Below are 19,515 nucleotides of genomic sequence, written 5' to 3'. Positions count from 1 at the left end.
AGAGATGATGATACTGACATGAGAACAGGTAAGGAAATGCATCTTCCTGATGTTTTTTTTCCTTGCATTTAAATTCATAGATATAATTTCAGAGAAGGCCAGATTACAAGGTGAACAATAAAGGCAGTTTCTTGGACCTTCACAAAGTTACAGAAGAGCACAAGTAACCCTTTGTCTCAAGACTCTGAACAGTACCTTAACAACTTTGTTTATTAATTCTATTAAATTTGTCAATATGCCTGGGGCTGTTCTCCAGCACAGAGGGGAGCTGGCACAGAATCATCTACATTCGTAATATCAAGCTTTCTAACCCTGCAACAGATGGTGGCCACACGCAAACTGTTTATCGATAACGGTCTCTGGCCTGTGCCGATTTCCTAATAATGTCCAGGAAGGGCTTGCGAAAGTGCTAGCTCCCAAAGCCAAAAATGTGCCATAGATAGCCCTAACAATTTAACTGTATGGAAGATCATTTCCAGTGGCCAAGAACATTCCCTGGCACTGTTTCTTTTGCTAGTACAGACACAGTCTATGTCAAACATCAGGTTTGCCTACAGACCATGCTGTTAAATAGACGACAGATTAAAATCTGACTCTCAGAATGAGGTTTTAAACTCATTTGCTACACATGCATAGACATCAAATATACCCCAGAGGCCAAAGGATTTGTCACTCTGTCTCCTTGACCTGTTCTGTTTTCCTTATATTTAGGCCTCAGCAAATAAAGATCTATGGCCTCCTTACAAAGTCAACATTTTGGTGTTTCTATTTTTCCCCTAAATGTAACAAATCATATCTCAAGTGACTTTGTAACACACACACGTTTATTGGGAAATCAATAGTCATACTTGACCATGCATGTTTTTATCCACTGTGTAAATTATTCAGGGATGCACAGAAATAAGCCTACCCTAAAGATTAATAATTAATTAAAAATAAAGACAGACATTTGTTTCTGGGTATGACTTGAACACCCTAAAATACCTGAACTAAAGACAAGATAAGGAACCAGGTGTGATTAGAGAAATGGCCATGAACAGTAATATGTTTGTATTTCACATTTCATGGAAATGTCACAGTAATTTTACTTCCATACCAACTGTTTTCTTCATCTTCCACAGAACAGGCATGTACAGCAAAAAAGACACCACATTCAGAGTGATTCTAAGTTTGAACATTAAAATGTGGTGCTGGAACGATCTCACCTACCTGTAATACTTATATAGCAAGCAGAGATCCACTTTACCATCTCTCCTCTCCTTTCCTCACCAGCTGAATGTTTACCTCATTTTCCTAAGCTTATGAAGTGTGATGAGAATTAAAAGCAAACAAAGCCCAGATGAATTGCTCTCCATCTAAACCCCAAAGGGGGAAAAATCCTAAAAAGAAACATGGGCCTACTTGTTGAATAAATTATTTCTGTGGCTCTCCATTCCATTACACTGTAAAGACTTTCAGATTATTTTGTATTAGCTTTGGTTCAACAACAATGTTCTTTACCCTGAAGGAGCTTATTCACAGTTTTCCAAACCTCTTATGTGTAAAATAAAGAGAGTGAAAAATAGCTAACATACAGTAACCACAGTGTCTGTATTAAGTCTTGGCATTGTATCATTGTTGTGAGAATCTTCATTAAATCTAATTCATGGACACTATGTGTAGAAGCAATCTTTCCTCAGGAAGAAAGCCTGTGATTTTGCTGCTGTAGAAACAAAAAAAAAAAATGGAGATGGAAAAATTACACCTAAGCTAGAGTCAGAGCAAGATATTTGTGTGAGATCCAAATTGATGAAAAAATCTCAGTGGGTTAACAGGCTTACCAGTTTTTAACTATTCATATGTCAACAATGAATTAATCTAATAATTATTGTTGACCTGTTATGCACGAGCAAGTCAGTTGGAATATAGCACAAAAACTAAGATAATTTAAATCAATTAGAAATTAGAAACCTCTCTAATATTTGTCATATGTGCCCCCCAGCCAAGTAAAAACAATTAATTCACCCTCTGCAAAGCACAGTGACCAGAAGTATAACAAACAAAGTTTTACAGACATTAAGTAGGTGCACATTGGGATTTAAGTTGGAATGACAACATTTTATCTGTTACCAACAGTCCCTCTTCTCAGGTGTACAGTGCACCAAGAATTAATGCCACACAGCAGTGATTTTCCAGGCTGGGAGCTGTGATTAATCCTTAGAAGGCATTAAAAGTTCTTTATTCCCTCCTCAAACTGCGCATAGTACAGAGGCATCAACACTTTACTGCAGCTGGATCAGTTGGTTTGAAAATCATAAAATTCTTTTGCATGGCAACATATAGCAAAATGGTATCTTTTAGTGATTATTTTTACACCAAGCAATAACAAAGTTGAACTAGTGCTCCTCCTTACAACATCCTGATTTTAGTCACTCATTACTTTGCCAAATTTCAGTTGACTAGATGTAATTTTCCAAGCCATGTATCTTCCAATGTTGCTTTTGTGATTTCCCTTTCTGGGTGGCCTAGTCTTATGCTGTTGTTACTGAAAGATGCAAGCTGGTTTTGGTTTTAATTTATGATTTAAATGGTTTGGCCATTTAAAAAAATAAATAAAGATAACCTTATTTTATTTCTATAATGTAATTTTTTTTTCTTTTTATGAGCATGATTGTATGCTTGTGTACTTGCTTGGATTTGGCCAGAGCCCTTAGCCACTGCTATAAAACAACTCCCCTCAAACTCTGATATTTCAAGCTAGATTATGCCTTTCAAAATATTTCATGTTGCACTTGCTTAGTGTAAATTCAATCCTTCACATTTTCTGGTGGTCACCAGGAGATAATGGTCACAAAAATAGCTCAGCAGGATGTAATTGTTAAGTGTTCTGGGAAGTCACGACCCAGAAGTTTCAAGAAGAGCATACAAAATAAGTGGGTACCTTGCACTGTACCACTTTTGCCTAGGCCTCTGTGTAGAATCAATACCAATTGATCTTATTGTGCCATCATGAAAATATATTCTTTAATGTCTAAGAAAGATCAAGATATTCTGTATTCTGATGAAAACACAATTAATCCATTCAGGAATAAATTAGTAATTCTATATTGAATGGATTTGAATCAACATGAATAACTTTGTTCCATAAAAAAAAATTATTGATTTCACTTGTTAATTGATTTAAAGTCTTATTTTAAAAACAACATCAGTGTAAAACTCTTTTGTAACATGTATGCACAAGACAACAAATCACTATTTCAAGAGACAAGTGTAAATTTACCATGTTCTAACTTTTGAGACTTTAACTTTGCAGACTTAACAAACATTGCAATTATTTATATCTAGACAGAGATACACAACAATGGCTTCTCCAGATGTCAAACAAAACAGCCTGCATAAAGATGAATGGAGCTATTAGTATTTCATTCAGTAGACAGAGTAAGAGTGGAAAAAAGAGGAAATTTATTGGACTGTTCGCAAGAACAAACAAAAAAGTATCAGTGAGGTCTGGGAAGAAGAAACCATGCAAAGTGAGTGCAAATGTCTGTTATGTTAAAGAGGGGTAACCAAAAATAAAAAAGCTAGCAAGCAAGTTATATACTATCTCTATATGTTGCAGATAAACCTATATCAAAGGTTTTTCCAGATTATACAGCAAGCCATCATTTCCATTTCATTTGTGAATCTTTCAGAATTCTTTCCTACCTTTGGTAATAAGGGAAGAAAATTCCCAGAGCCTGCAGACCTCTGAAACAGAAGAAGCAGATCCAACCATGGACACCTGTACTTTCCAGCTCTGCATTTTGGGCTCTCTCAAATCTTTTCAGTGCAATAGCCAATAACATCCTTTTTGTTGTAGTCATTTAATGGGTTTTGACAGCTTTGTGCCTGGAAAACAGGAAAATACTCCAGCTGCATACCCCCATTGTCAAATCTTCAACAGACTCTTTCAACTTTAAGCTGTGTTGGAGTAATATTACTGCCTTTTGACATTCAGAGTTAATTTACCAGTAAAAAAAAAAAAAAAAAAAAAAAAAAAACCCTAAAACCAAGAAACATGCACACACACAAACCAAACAAGCAAACAAAAAAATCCCCCTTTTCCTTTCCCTTTTCCCCCAGGTACGGTAGGCAACCTGAAATTTGTTAGCTTAAGTTAGTCTTGCAGAGTTGGCACAGCATCACCAGTACACAGGAGGCTGCCAGATGCAGATTCCATGGGCAATTGCACTTGTAGTTGCTAATTGTCCTTAGAGTTGGTTATGCATCTATAAAGTCTTTAAAGGGTTTGCAAGGTGAATTTAACAACCTTGGGTGAGCACCGCTGGCCTTGCAATACAAAATTAGTGGAGATGATGAAGCATATCCCTTTTCTCAATCAAATCTAAAAACATGACAAAAATAACAGCTCTGTAGGATCAAAACTTACAAAGTTTTTTCATTTTACTTTCTTTTCAATTACTGGTTGCTGACAGACTCACACAAAGAATAATAGACAGGGCACCCAGAAATCTCACCTTCTACTCTGCTTGAGCTTCCAGCAGATGATTTCACTAAAATGCAGTGTTCCTTTTTCCTTAAGTGTAAGTAACTGAGTGATCTCTTGCCCTGATGTCACCGATAACCAATGGAGAAGTTTCTTTTATGTAGTGCTACCAGCTTGTTCCATTGTGGAAGAATCCCATATATCAGTAGCAATAAAATACAAGCAATAAGTAAGAGCTTTTCTGGAAACAGTTTATGAAATGAAAAAGAAACGCTGTCAAACATTTAAAGCTTTCCCTTTCTCCAACATTTTTTGGTTTTCCCAGGCAAAGGGGGAAAATTTCCTTGATCAATGAGGTGGCCTGAATAACAATCATGTGGAAACTGTCAGAATAATCGTCAGGTTTTCTGGTGCCAGAGGTGTTGATACAGTAACTGGTGTTGACAGCTCAGTACTGGTGTCACATCGGTCGAAAAAGAGAAACCACAACAGCAGAATAAGAATTTTCTTTGCATGTATTCACTGACATATTAATCTTACTTAAAATTTATCTTCTATTTGGAGACATCTGGAAAAATAGATGTGATACATATTTATAGAGAAATGACCAAGATAAGACTTGCGTTTGTGTTATAAGTAAGATAAAGTATTTCCTTATCGTGTCAAATTTTCATTTCTCAAAAATTAGGCTGAATTGTAACAAAATGTTGAAATATAAAATACTTTTTTACAAATAATTTTATACAATATGAAAATACTTTTATGACACAAAAGGTCTGTAAATTTTTGATAGTTCAAACAATATTTTTAGATGTCAAAATGGAATATTAATTTTGAACTGATATTTAAAATGCAACATTGATTCACACTGTAAATTAAATAACAAAAATCTATTCTATTTCCCCAACAGAAACATTAGACACTTTTAAAGCTGGTATTGCTCACAGAAATATATAAATAATTCTGATAAAATTGGGCTTTCCTGGTGTGAACACTCAGTTAATTCAGCTGGATTTAGACCTGAACTTTTCAGCATCAAACCCCACCAGCTTACTTGTTACCCTAGTACCTTCTAAGGAGAGTTTAGCTTTACTTCTGGTCCTTTTTGAGGAAAGGACTATCTTCATAATTTTTAAACAAAATAAACATTTACGGGGACCCAATGTATTATGGTATTTTGAAACTCATTGTTAAGACATTGAAAAGCTCATAGTTTCAGAATATACTCTTGAAGATGGCAATTTTCCTATAACATTAAGCGTTCCAGATGCCTATAAAGAACTGAAAGGATAAAACACACTAGAGTATTTCCATGAAAAAAAAAGAAAAAAAAATATTATCCCAAGACCCAGTTTAACTCCTAAGGAAGATGGCCTAAGTGCACATGGCTCACGTCTGCTTATATGCATCTTCTCATGTTTGCAGTAGAGGTGCCTAGGTATGTTTGTAATATGTGCATACATACACATGTGCACTTACACATGAGGGACAATCCCTGGATCCTGTGCAACCTTGTAACTGAGTATTTTTTCTTCTGTTAGCTCACTGCAGCAGGTTCTGAAGGAAGGCAGTAAACTATTTTTTTAAAAACAACAGTAATTAGGCTACCAAATAGCTGCAGAAAATAGTGTTATGAGTTTAGATATAGAACAATCAGGCAATTTCTCGCTCAAGCTGACCATCCCCCACTGGGAACTTATAACAAAAGTCCACAAATAGCCTGATGATGTTTCCTACCACACCTTTTAATAATGCTGACAGAACTTGTCTTGTTTGTAATGTGGGAGAAAGAGGTCTTCGATGACCATGGTGCAAGCTTAACATGTAGCTTTTTTAAAACTTTCAAAAGGTGCTGTGGAGGGAGTGGAAGATTTCTGATTTGGACTTTCAGGTTTTTAGTGCAAATAGCATCACTTTAAATATGAAACATTCTTTTTAAGAGCACCAGAAGAGCAAACCTGAATTAAAATATTTTTTACATATTTAAGTACTTGGAAAAATTATGAAGAAATATCTTCCTACAAGAAAAATTAGCTTTTCAGCAACTAGAGGCCACGTTTCCCAGGCTTACCTGTAAATACATTTTCTTTCTGAAACACACTGAAACCACTCCTTCTTCTGGACTGGTATCAAGATAATTGGAATTATATTGATTTTTTTATTGTTTTGGTTTACTTTCTTTCACTTGAAACCTTCAAGGACTTAGAACCTCTGTAGAATTGAACTACTCTTATGACAGAAAACTTTTAAAATTCTTTTGCTTGAGTTTGTGGATATTTGTTCTTAAAGAAAGTTTGCTAAAGAAGCAAGATTCCTCAGCTTATCAGATTTCCACTTAATGAAAATCTTGCAGAAGAAGCAGTGTAGCACCATGTAATTAAAGACTGTATGATAATATATTTGCACAAAGAAGAGTTTGGATGCAAATTAGGTGCAGACATTTTTAATCTTGATGTTATTTAATTCTTGAGTGCTTATCATTATAAGCTCAAGAACAGCTTTTATGTTTATTTTTTACTGTTGTGTATTACATTAATGTGAGCGATTAGCACAGTAACAGTTTGTGGATCATAGCCCTTGAACACTAAATCCGTTGACAACTAAGAGCACAGAGGGTGGTAACTGAGTTTATCTGTCCTCCATTTTTCCACTAGGATTTAATATGTAATCACTTCAGAAGTGAGAAGTGTTACCAAAACATTCTTTGCTATTATTAGCAAGGATGGCTGCCTGGTGTTCCACTTTGTAAGGAAGATATCTCTCACTCTGGGGATTATCCTAAAGCCAACGAGGCACATTACAGGAAATAAGGGGGACATGTTATGCAGTCATCTAGGGATAGACCTGTGGAATACTTTGTTGAACACTATGGGTGAGGTGGTCAATGAGACAGTAAATCATTCCTGTATTGGACTGCTGGATTTTTTCTGTATTCATATATTGATCTTGGTTAATAGGCTGATGCTGGTGGAAGCGAACAGCAAAGTAAACGCTCATGAGGTAATTACAGGTCAACAGAAGAAAACAGAAAATCAAAAAGCTATAAACAAGTAAAGAGTGAGCTGGCCCCGTGGAAGGTAGTGATCAAGAGTGAGGAGGTTTAAATGAGAGATTCCCCAAGAAAGCAGAGGAAAGGGGGTTGTAAGTTAAGTGATAGATTGAACCAACTGAGGTCTATAGTCTGAACAAACATAATTTTTTAAAAGAAATTAATAGATATTTGCTTAACAATTGGGGTAGGGGTGGGTTTGTTTTTTAGCAAAACTTTTTACTTCTAAATACAATGAGATTCTGTTTTGGAAGCATCATGCTGAATGGTAATAGCCGTCTCACTCTCTGGAGAAGGACAATGCCAAGTGAAGCAATCACAGTAAATGCACAAACTCTCATGACCTGTTTCAAGAGAATCATATAATTCTGTGTAGAAACTGCTCACAGCATGAGGCCTAGGTAACAGTCACTGAAGTTGCATGAGTTAGAAAAGAACTGTAATTGATCCACCAACTTTGACATCAGTTTCAGAAAGACCTCCTTTCAGTGTGGATTGAATTTGACCTGACAAGCTAGAGGTGAATGCTATGCATCCAATCTCCAGAGACCCAGTACATCTTTTATATCTTTTAAATGGCCCTGTAGAATATTGCTAACATATTTATAAAACGTCCAGGAATTCTTTAATCAGGATTCTAAGGCACTCTAAGATTGAACTTCAGGCCTCCTAATTTTGGTTTTCTCACTTCATGTGACTTTCAAAGGTGCGTCCTAATAAGAAAAGCCGCAAGAACATTTCTAGATGAAGTTTCAATCCATTCCATAATTTCTGTAACAGTGAATCAAACCACTTTTTGAAATACCTAGTAGCAGTGGAGAATTTCAGGAAACTTCACTGCCACCATATTTCAGCTCCACCTTTGAAATTCTTTCTCCTGCTGTGATACGTTTAGTAATGTCTATCAAGTTTAATTTCAGGTCAGAGTCTTTATATATGTTTATGGCAGACTAATCTCCCCCTCTTTATCTCCTTATTTTAACACCATAGTCTTCAGGAAATCGATCTGGGTTGTTATAACATACTAGTGTTTACTGAAAGAATACTTGATTCTTTCAGGTTAATGCTTCTAAATACCTCTTTCCTGATCTGACACATTTGCTTTGGTCAATGAAATTATCTATGATCCCAAGAGGTCCTTGTATTTATGCTGACTTTCTCTAGATATGAAGTAAAATCTGTTAATACTCCACATAAAGTAAAAGCCTTGCCTTTCATTGTAGTATGAATTGTGTTTTGGTTTTATGATTGGATTCTGAAATGTTTCTGGCCCCACTTGTGATGGTTCTGCACAATAACAATGGAGTGACAAGAGAGTAAAAGAGCATGTCCTAGATCTGGAAGAAGGGGGAAAAGAAAGGGGAATATGGATTTAGTTTCTCCTTACCTGCCAGGAGAGAACATGGATCCTTTTTTCCGGGCTACTCTGGTCAATAAATGGCACTGGCAAAAGCCTTGAGCAAGATCATCTGCCCTGGCCAGCTATAGATCAAAGAATTAGAACAGCTGGATAGTGAAAAGTGAATTGTAACAATCATTGTATTGTAAGCAACCCACTAGGGCCCTATCCTCTGTCAGTGCCTTCACCTTCCTCTTCAGGGGGAGATTTCTCATCTGTCACAGCATTACCATTTCAGGAATTAGAGAAGGAAGGTGACCTTTCTTTCCACTGCATAGCTTTCCTCATGCCTGTTCTACAGGAGGATAAAAGTCAGTGTAATGAAAATTCACCCTTCAACATAGGTGATCACGTTATGATTTGTTATTTCGGCCACTACTGTTAATCTATGGTAAAGATACTCTCACAGCCCTCGTTGCTCCCTTCTTGATTTGAGAAAGGTACACCTGCTCCTGCCAGGCAGGTAGCTCCCTATCCACTGGAGACAGGCACATGAATGTGTCTGGCTTACTCTGTATTTCTAAGGGGTTTACTTTTCCACGCTACTTGCTCGTTTACTAGGTATTTTTATTACCAGTAGGAGAAAGGTTGCAATATGCTATTCTTCAACTTTCACTCATTTATTTCAGAATCTGCCTCAGGAAATTTTATACAGTATGCTAGGCTTCTGCTTCAGGTTCTGAGCTGTTTCTTGTAAGAAGGATAGCTAGGATTATTCCTCAAAGGTCCTAAATAACCAAAAGAAATAACCCTAAAAAAAATGTAGTATTGCCAAATATGAGAAGTTTATAGTCAGAGATTATAAAATTAAAGACTTATTTAGAGCTAATCATATTAGAAAAATAAAAGTCACTGAAATTAAGATACCAGTTCAGAACTATATATTTCTTTGATAACAAACATATTGTGATAGCAAATATATGATTGATTGCAATATTATATCATGTGTTTGAGCAATGTAACTTTCATAATATCAGTAGGATTATTCCAGCTCTGCTGTAGTCTCTTCATTCTGGTATATGTCAAACTATTATCTACTTATTTGCACTGTGTGCAAGTCTAGGCAATCAGTTAAATAAAATGTTAATCACAGTTTCTTAGTCTTAGAGACTAATTTATGATCTCTGGAGGTCAGCTGGTCCACTCCCCTGCTCAAACCAGGACCTGGTCCAGTGAAATTTTTAGTATAACCAGGGACTGAGATTGAGATTCCACAGTATCTTTGGGCAATCTGTTCTAGTATTTGACCACACTCACAATGAAAGACACTTCCCTATACCTCATCAGAATTTCCATGCTGCAACTTATGTTCATTGCTTTTCACCCTATCAATGCATGTCCAAGAAGAAGCTGGGGCTGTGGACTTCTGTGTCCAATTTGCTGAAATGCTTCTGAACTACCTTCCCCTTCTGTGGGTAGAAAACAAACATAAAAAAAAACCCCAAACCTCTGTGGTGATTGAAGTTAGCAGCTTTAGAAAGCTTCTAATGTCATTAGCAAGCATTTCCCCATTTGCTGAACTGTAATACTTTCATAGTTTTGACCACCTTTTCTCACCTTAAGAGCCAGCTGCCAGAAATGGAACCAACAAGGAGAACACAAGAGCAAAGGATATTATCCTGACAAAAACAAAGTATAATGAGTAGTTTTAATATGTTTTTCAGTCCTGACCCTTTCAAAAAATGCCTTTTAGGACTTGCTGGGAGAATAATCTACTTGTTTATTTTTCTGCAGTGTTTTAGAAACTCTAGTTCTGCAAATGTTATTATACTATTGTACTGAGTAAAGGAAGACAAGGTCCTGGGACCTCATTCATGGAAAATATCTAAATAAAGAATACTATGTAAACAGGAGCCCAAGATATAAATAATGAAATATATATGTCAAGGTACTGTTAAAACATCTTTTGAAAGATTTTCAAGAATTAATTTTGTTTCTGGAATCATCCAGGACCTTATTATTATTATTATAATTTATTAATAATAATAATAATATTATTAAAATCCTCCCATACATTGACTTCACTGTAGTATTGTCAGTATTAATGCACAATAAAAGCACAAAATAAGGTTTTGAATCTTCAAAATAAGCAGTAATATCTTTCTAGTTTTCCCACCAGAGTATATTTCTTAAGATTAAAGTACTGGTTAATAGTTAATATGCCATATTCATTTTCACTACAAATCTACCTTTATATTCAAATCTATTCAAGATACTCTTTCCAGCACTGTTGCTATAGTTGTAATACTAACATATCAAATTATTTTTTCCCTTCTCCTGTTAACAGCTTGTTGCATTCCAGAATATTGCATTCATTTGCGGGCAAGTAAAATCTTATGGGTTATATAATATACAGAATTAAAAGTGTAATGGATAAGCCAAAACTTAGGATTGAGTTTTCAACTGAGATCTCATTGAAAGCAAGAGGAATGTTCCTCAGGAAAAAGCAAATGTGAAGTAGGTGACGTATTCCTAAAAGTTGTCATATTTTTAAGAAGGGAAAAACATGATAATTGTAATGTGTGTGTTCAGAATGTCACTTGGAATTCTTTTTCCAGTATGCCCTATTTTTCCCAACTATTCTCTTTTCAGCTGATAAAAAAGTGAAAATGAAATGTAGACAAATCAGTGGCAACTTTTAAAATCTCTTAGTCTGCTTTGGATTACTCCTCTAAAGTGGAGTAAGAAATGGAATGACAGTGCCTATAATGAAATTTAATGAAAGCATCATTTTTCGTTCTGATTGGTACCTGAAAGATAATATATGGGTCAAATTGACTGTAGTGAATAGTAAAGGCGCAAGCTAAATTATTCACGGTATTCACTGAGGAGTGACTAACCTACTATTTATATTCTTTCTGAATACATCATTATATCTCAGGCTCAATTTGCAAGGTTCTATTTGAAGTCAATGGACTCCAGAGTATACATTTTGTTCAACTGAAAAGTCTGATCACTCAAATTATTGGGTTATTGCTTAGAGTGGAGAATAACCAAAGAAGGCTTAACTACTATCAGGGTTACCTTTGTCACAAGAAAATGTATTTATATGGCCTATTAGTATTCAACAGGTAGATGCAAAACATGCAGACATATCTACATTCAACAAGTGGAGGGAGACTGCTTGCATTAATGAATTCACTTTAATGAACATGTAGTAAATAGACAATAAGGGACTAGATTTGAAAAAGAAGTTATGCTTTATCTATTTAATTCTTTTAACTAAAATTCCATGAGAGAAAACAAACAAAGCATAAATTTAATTGTCTCTTTTTTTTCCTCCTTTGCAGGCATAGAAATAAGTTTTGAAGGCTGCTGACACATCAAACTTGGGAAAGTTTTCTGTGACTGAACAAAATGAAATATTTAGCTGATTCTGCTCTTATTTTGATTCTATGGAGAATGTTTCCTGCAATACAAAATATCAATTATACAATTTAAATATTTACTTTAAATGTTTTGATATTTTAAAAGTATTTAGAAATAAAACATGGTGTAATGATAGCTTTGACCTTTCTACCAATAGTATTCATGTTTACCTTTAAAGTAGTATGTACATTCTCAAATGCAACAGGAATGCTTTTGTGAGCTGCTGAAGCACAATACAAAGTGTTTGCCACTTCAGAAATCAGCCTGAAAAACTCAGTATTCAAGATGAAATTTATTTCCTAACTATTCTGCTCTCTGCTTTTCATTGTGTCTCTTTCTGAATAATGTTTAACTAAAAGGAGAACAAAATTTTTCATTAAATATACCAAAAGGTTTTAAACTATTTTTTTAAAAAAAACTAAGTCTCAAAACAGGGATGTATTATACAGCAGTTATTTCAAGATCATTGGCTAATACCTGATGCCTCTTTTACTTAATCTGGAGCAGAGGCTAAAATGATGTTATGACAGAAATGCAGTTCACAGCCTCTCCCTTAACATGCAACTTGGGCTGAGTTAGTTGGAAATCTTCAAGTACCTTAACCAGAGCCAAATCTGCTGCTGACTCCTCTTAAGACCGTGACAACATGATAAGCATCTTTCCCAGTTCCTGGATCAGTCAGTCCCATTTCTGCCTCGCTCACTCCTGCAGTCATTGAGCTCTGAACACCAGGGGCTGCCGGGAAGGCTGGGAAGCAAGTCAGACATCCAGAGGCACAGGTTCATCTTTTTTGATCTTGGATGATATCTCCAGATCAGAGGGAGAAAAAGTGTGTGTTCCTGAAACAAAAAGTCTTAGGCAGTGTCAGACAGTGTGAATTTCTAAACATGTAGCTCCAGAAAAGAAGTGTTTAATTCAGTACCTGTGGACTTCTAGGAAATTATAATCATAACAGTAGCGTGGGATATTGCATTAGGCAAATACATTGGCTGCCTTTTAGTTAAAGTCACATAAAACACGTGCTCTTTTCTACAATCAATTTTACGTTGGTTTTATTGTGTCTTAAGAACAAGTTATGTTGGGTATGAATGCATTAGGGAAAAAACACATTCTTCTAAGAAGTGCAGTCAAAGAATAATTCCTTCTTTTATCTGATTACACCTCTTCTAATCTTATTTAAATACATCAGAATCTGTTATGGTGAACTAGAAATGTTTTAGTACTCTAGTACTCTGGTACTGCCTTTTCTTCTTAATTTGAAACCTCTGTATGTTCTCCATAACCCACTCAAGATCTTATCATGTTTTTCATGAACTGCTCTTAAAATTAAAGTTAACTTCCTAAATAACAGCTGGTTTTAATATTATTGTTGGCAAGAACCGGTTTGCAAGGTAGACTGTATAGTCCTTAATCCTTCATTAGGACTAAGGAGTGCTATGCATGCTGTAGCACTACAAAATGTAGTTGAGGCTTCCCAGGGGGCTGATCGCTCCCTGGCCTGGTTTATACACATTTTAATTCTCAGCCAAACCTGGACTACCTGTCTATAGCTGCAATAGCTACGAATAGCTACCTATTCCTTACCAATATAAGGAGGATGTCCTAGTATTGACTTGATACTTAAATCATGGTCAAACTTTCCAGACTTTCCATTTAAACTGGTCATAGATGATCTGCTCCTTCCAATTTAATCCTACAATCTGTACAACTGTGAATTTTTGTCTGAAAACCTGCCTTAAATATAAATCTCAGTTGGAAGAGCATTGTCTAAAGTGTCTTGTCACACTCAGATGTTTTCAGCCAAAAAATAAAATATATTTGACTCACAAATTATTTACTTACATTGCAAGTTATAGAGGTACAGAAAGGCATATTATTCTGATTCTACAGTGTATGGCTCTATATATTCAGGTATTTGGGTAGACATGATGTATGCTGTTATTGCAGAAGTAATACATAGTAAAATCATTTAGACATTACTTAAGTGCTCTAGCATTCTTTCAGAAGACTGTGCAAGTGTGTGCATGCATATACACAGAGAGACAAAAATGGGAAAGAGAGAAAAACAATGCAACTGCCATTAGGAAAAGAAAAATGAAACAATAAACATGTCTTCTGGTAAAGTTCATGATTAGAAGGGAGAACATTGTAGTACCTAATTTGAATGATGGGGACAGATATCTTCCTGGAAGTTAATTTTCAGTAGTGTTTCACTGCATTCACTTCAGCTCCTATTTCAGATGCAGTGTGGAGCTGTGTCCTTCAGCTCTGTGCCCTGTTAAAGACTACAACTACATTCCCATAAAGAAGGTAGCTCTTTAACAGTGGAGTATTCATTTATTTATACTTTTTCTTTTGCCATTTCTCCTTGTTTGCTGCTTCATGTTGAACAAATAGGCTCAGTCTAAGAAATATACTAACAAACCAACAGAATGGGACAGAATGAAATAGCAGGCAGTTTTACTGTAAAGCACAGAGCAGAAAGTTATCATTTTTTGGTGCCTCCTCTGTTCCTTTGAAATGGTTTTCCAAAATGGCTTTCCTAAAGTAATTTTTTCCTTTAGAGCTGTAACTGTATTCTGTCAGCTTCCCCTTTCTTTTGTACAAGTTTATAGTTTTCTATAAACAGAATGCTAAAAGCAGGAAGAGTAAAATGTCGGGGCTGCAGTCATTTCATAACTATGGCAAGGTGCCAGGTTATTTACACGTAACTCTGAGTATTCACTCATGTGGAAAAATTAGTCTCTCCATGCCTTTAAAAATGTGCATACTTGCAATACGTACATACAAAAGGATGAAAATAATATTACTCAGTAATTATGCTTTTTTTAAAAATTTGACACACTAATGATTTTTCCAGATGATATTTTTTGCAAGACTTTCTATATAGGTTCATAATACAACATTAAAATTCCATAATTCAGCTGTGTTTTCTCTTACAGATAAAAAATGAAAGATTATCTCTTCACATTACAATACACTGAAACAGAAAACCACTATCTGAATTGATGAAAAGGATGTTATGAACCTGAGCATTACAGAATATTCCCTGTAAAAACATCACTTGCCTCAGATGCCAGATAAATATCACACACCCTTCCCCAGCCAAGATGGGAGCACAGGGCTGTCATGTTCAGAAATAGAGACTTCCTAGCTCAGGTGGGTGGCAGCAGTCACAGAGTACTGAATTACTGTCATCTCTATGCAATAGCTCAAAAATGCAATCCATATCATGTGGACCATAATTACTTGTACAATATCCTGCTCAGGTCAAAAGGACTAAACAAGCTAGAAGTCTGGGCAGATTGGGGCATAGATCAGCAAAAGTTATTAACTGGAAACCCCTCTTAGTAGAAAAATATATTAGTTCTCTCCCAAGCAAGTAACAAATATTCCAAGTTCATCTGATACCATGATAATAAATGGTTAAATGCTCAAGTGGTTAACAAATTTCCCTTCCTGTCTGAACAGGGACAAAATGAATCCAAGAGCCTCTCTCTGCAAATACCTTGTTCCCAGTACATAAAATTCAGTGAGGAGGTTGTGTGGAATAAGTGTCTTGGAAATTCTTAAATGAAATCATAGGTTAAAAGCCATTGTAAAAATGATGCTATTACTGTAATGTAATTGTACATTACTAATGTCATAGTCACATCTTAAGCTCCAAGATAAGCTGATTCTTCTTTGTACAAGCACTGCACAAAATAGTGTTGGGCAGTGATTAGCTCAGTTCTTTCTCAGCACAGGCAGACCTATGTTTAAGCAATCCTTTCTCAGCACATTTTTTTCTATTTACAGCCCCAGGTAACACCTACCTGAGAATGCAATAATTACCTAAATGTTTGAGGAACACTTGAGGAAATATGGCGATATAACAGTGTATACCTGAACATCAGCCTGAACAAAATGTATTATGATTATTCAAGCTCTGGCCTGTGTAACTGGAAAGAAAAAGAAAGACAAATGGATAAAATGGATACTCAGTTATTAGAAGTTACTTCATTTGAGCAGCAAACTTGCATTGGAGCTTGCAAGGCAGTGCTACTGCTTTGGTGAGGAAGAGGATTGGTCAGAGAGGCAGCTGGCAGGAGCAGTAGGTATCCCAGCCCCAGCAAGAAGGCCGCTCAGCAGTCTCCACTACAGCATGCCCGGGTATAAATCTCAGCTCTGCGCTGCACACCTGCCTCACCACAGCTCATTTTCCCACTCTTGTTTATTCTGCCTTTGCTCTAAACAGTAGGTCTGGCGCTTGTCCCTCCTCAGCCTGCATGCTCAGTCCCAGTCCCACAGCTAAGATACTCTCCAGTCAGGGCTTTCAAACCCTGAAGCTTAAATTTTAATTCCCAAGTCATCTTTAGGCTTTTATATGATTAACAAAAGTGCTGAGGCCTGAGAGTTGCTGCTATAATCAGGTCAATCCCTACTTCCTGATGCTGCTAAATCACAGTAAACATCCCTTTTGCTAAAACTTTTTTGCTGACAGCAGATGATGGGAAGAAGGAATATGCTTATTTATATTCCTCTTTCTCCCCTTACTTGTACGTAACACACTTGCCCATAAGCAGCACTCCATTATTTCTCTGCTAATCCTTCACTGGAAGTTACACAGGGACAACCCACAGACAGTTAGATGCCTCTGGAATGGACAATTTTGCCTTGTGCTTGGATGGAAATTTGTTGTTCCTCTTATGTTACATCACCTTTTACCACTGCAGCTATGCGTGTTGTTAAAGCATAAGGTTCTGTGTCTATTTCTTGTCTTCATTATCCATTCATTGAGCCAACCTTTTCCCTCAGATAGGATGAACTGTGGCTGCACTGAAACACTGCAATTATGTCTTACTTGTTAAGAGATTATGTCTTGACCAGTAAAATATATCATTAAATTTACATACACCATTTTTCTGCCAAGATAAGCTTGACTTCATTTTTCTTCAAAATAGATTCTTCTTTCATGCACAAAAAGTATTAAAAAGTACAACTATTATTAAAGAAATAAACAGAATAAGAGTGACAGCAGCATATTACTCTAAGTAGATCGACTGTCTGTGGAAAAATAATCTTTAGAAAGGTTTGTCATTAAGTTAAACAACTGTACCTGGGAGACTGTAATGAAAATATAAAAGGACATATAGGAAAAGAAAATCCTAAAATGTTTAGATTTTCTCAAAACCCGTTAGGTAGTCATATAGTTCCCTCAGCACATGTTAAGAAAGTGAATATTATATATTGTGAATGTAATTGCTATAATAAGAATAAAAATCAAAATGAGAAAAACAAGGATATTGACAATTTCGCAATGAATGAGATCATGCTCTTTTTTCTTCTGACAATTTGAGAAATTACAATATTTAATTTAAAGGCTTGGAAGAAAATTGTCTTTCACAAGTTCAAAGAAATAACAGCATTCCAGCTGTTTCAGTTTTAATGGTGATTTTTTGGTTCTACTTATCTAAATAGACTAGAACTAGAAAAATCCTGTCTTTCCTTTTTATATATTAAATTATCAGATCAAGGTACAAACTTAGTTACTTTCCTGATTTAAGGGGAAGAAAAAAAAGGAAAAACAAAGAAAACATTAAAACACCAGTCAGTGCTTCACAAGACAAGATTTTTCTGGTAATAAAACTAATAACATCTTACCTGCTTCACTCATATGTGTCTAATTCAAGCCGAGGGGAATATGATACATCAGTACGGCCCCATTTGGCACTGCTGATGCTGTCAAGGTCCGGACACTATCGGAATGCTGTCCTTACCTGGTGGAAACAAACTATTATTTTCTTTTTCAAATTGCATTTAGCGCTGCTGAATGGAGCCTGCATATCATTCTAGAGATGAAAGTTTTGATCTGAAGCCTGTGGGGAGTCTTTCCATCAAGCCAGGTGTGCTTCGTTTGAATCAGGCCCCAGGTCTTTCGTTTACCTCTGTCCAAAGGGAGCGTGACACCAGGCAGTCCAACCCATGTACAGAGGGTTTGTCCTCTAGAGATACCCACTAGGGAGGGGAAGCTGTGTTCTGCTTTTGGGCTGAGGGTGACAATTGTTGTGCCCTTTTCAGGGACAATACACAAATATGTAGGACATTTAATATTCCTTGGGAACCCCCAGTTCTAAGCTTAGTGATAAATCTCAGGTGCCCACATCTCACCTATTCTGAGAAAAAAAAATTCAAAACAAGGCAAGATTTATTAATTGGCTAGCGTGTGGTGATCTTAAATAGGAACAGGAAAATAAAGACTACTTTTACATACATTTGCTACTGTCCTGTTGGTGCATCCCTCACCTCCCAATGTATTGCACAGGAACATTTCTCATTACCTGCAACCAAAGTGTTTAATGTCACGTCTTGTCACATTTGTTCTCACTATTGCCCAGTAGTTATAAAACATTAATGTCTTCTTAATATCTATTGTATCTCCAAGAAAATTCAATTCAGACATTGAAAATACCTGAGAGACTATTCATATCTGTATCAAACGAATCACATAATCATTTTCTGTCCCAAGAAAATCATAAATGTTTCATATCCACTGGATAAAAACACAATTAAGGAAACTGAATAGAGTTTCAAGCAGCCAGCAGAGAAATTTACAACATTCTCTATAGGGACTGATGTTGTCTAAATTGAAGGTTTACACCTAACCTTTTAAGTGGGCAAGATGATGGAGGGAAGGGCACAGGGTAGTCTTAAGTTAACCACAAGTCTGTTCCACTGTACCAGAGACAATCACATCCCAGGCCAGTTGCTGTAGGAGACATTTCATCGCTTAGAGTGCAGTGCAGCAGTAGGAGACTTGCGGCACTGTTTTTTTCCCACCCTGTCTATATGATGTGATGCATGAGGGAGAACATGTACCTTGTAGTGACAGTGTCAGGCGCTCTGTAACCCTGCAAGATCATCAAATACAGTGGCAACTAGACATGTGGCAGAGAAAGCATCATCTGAGCCATAACAGATACACACAAAGCTTTGTTAGACAATCTTTTTTGGACTGATGAAGTCTCTGCTAAATACAAACTTCAAAAGATAAAATATTACTGCTGAATATGGAATCAATAATAGCATATGCCACGTACAATAGAAATTTCAGGATTTGCACATATATAACCAAGAATAAGAAAAACAAAGGTATGTATTATCAGCTGGGCTTTTCCATCATTTTATTTTACATCTAAAATAGCTCTGAAAATACCATCTGTGGAAATGAAAGCTTTCTTTAACTGACAGTGT

This window comes from Phalacrocorax carbo, chromosome 3, assembly GCF_963921805.1.
Source record: "Phalacrocorax carbo chromosome 3, bPhaCar2.1, whole genome shotgun sequence".
Lineage (NCBI taxonomy): Eukaryota > Metazoa > Chordata > Aves > Suliformes > Phalacrocoracidae > Phalacrocorax > Phalacrocorax carbo.
This window is presented reverse-complemented; position numbering follows the sequence as displayed.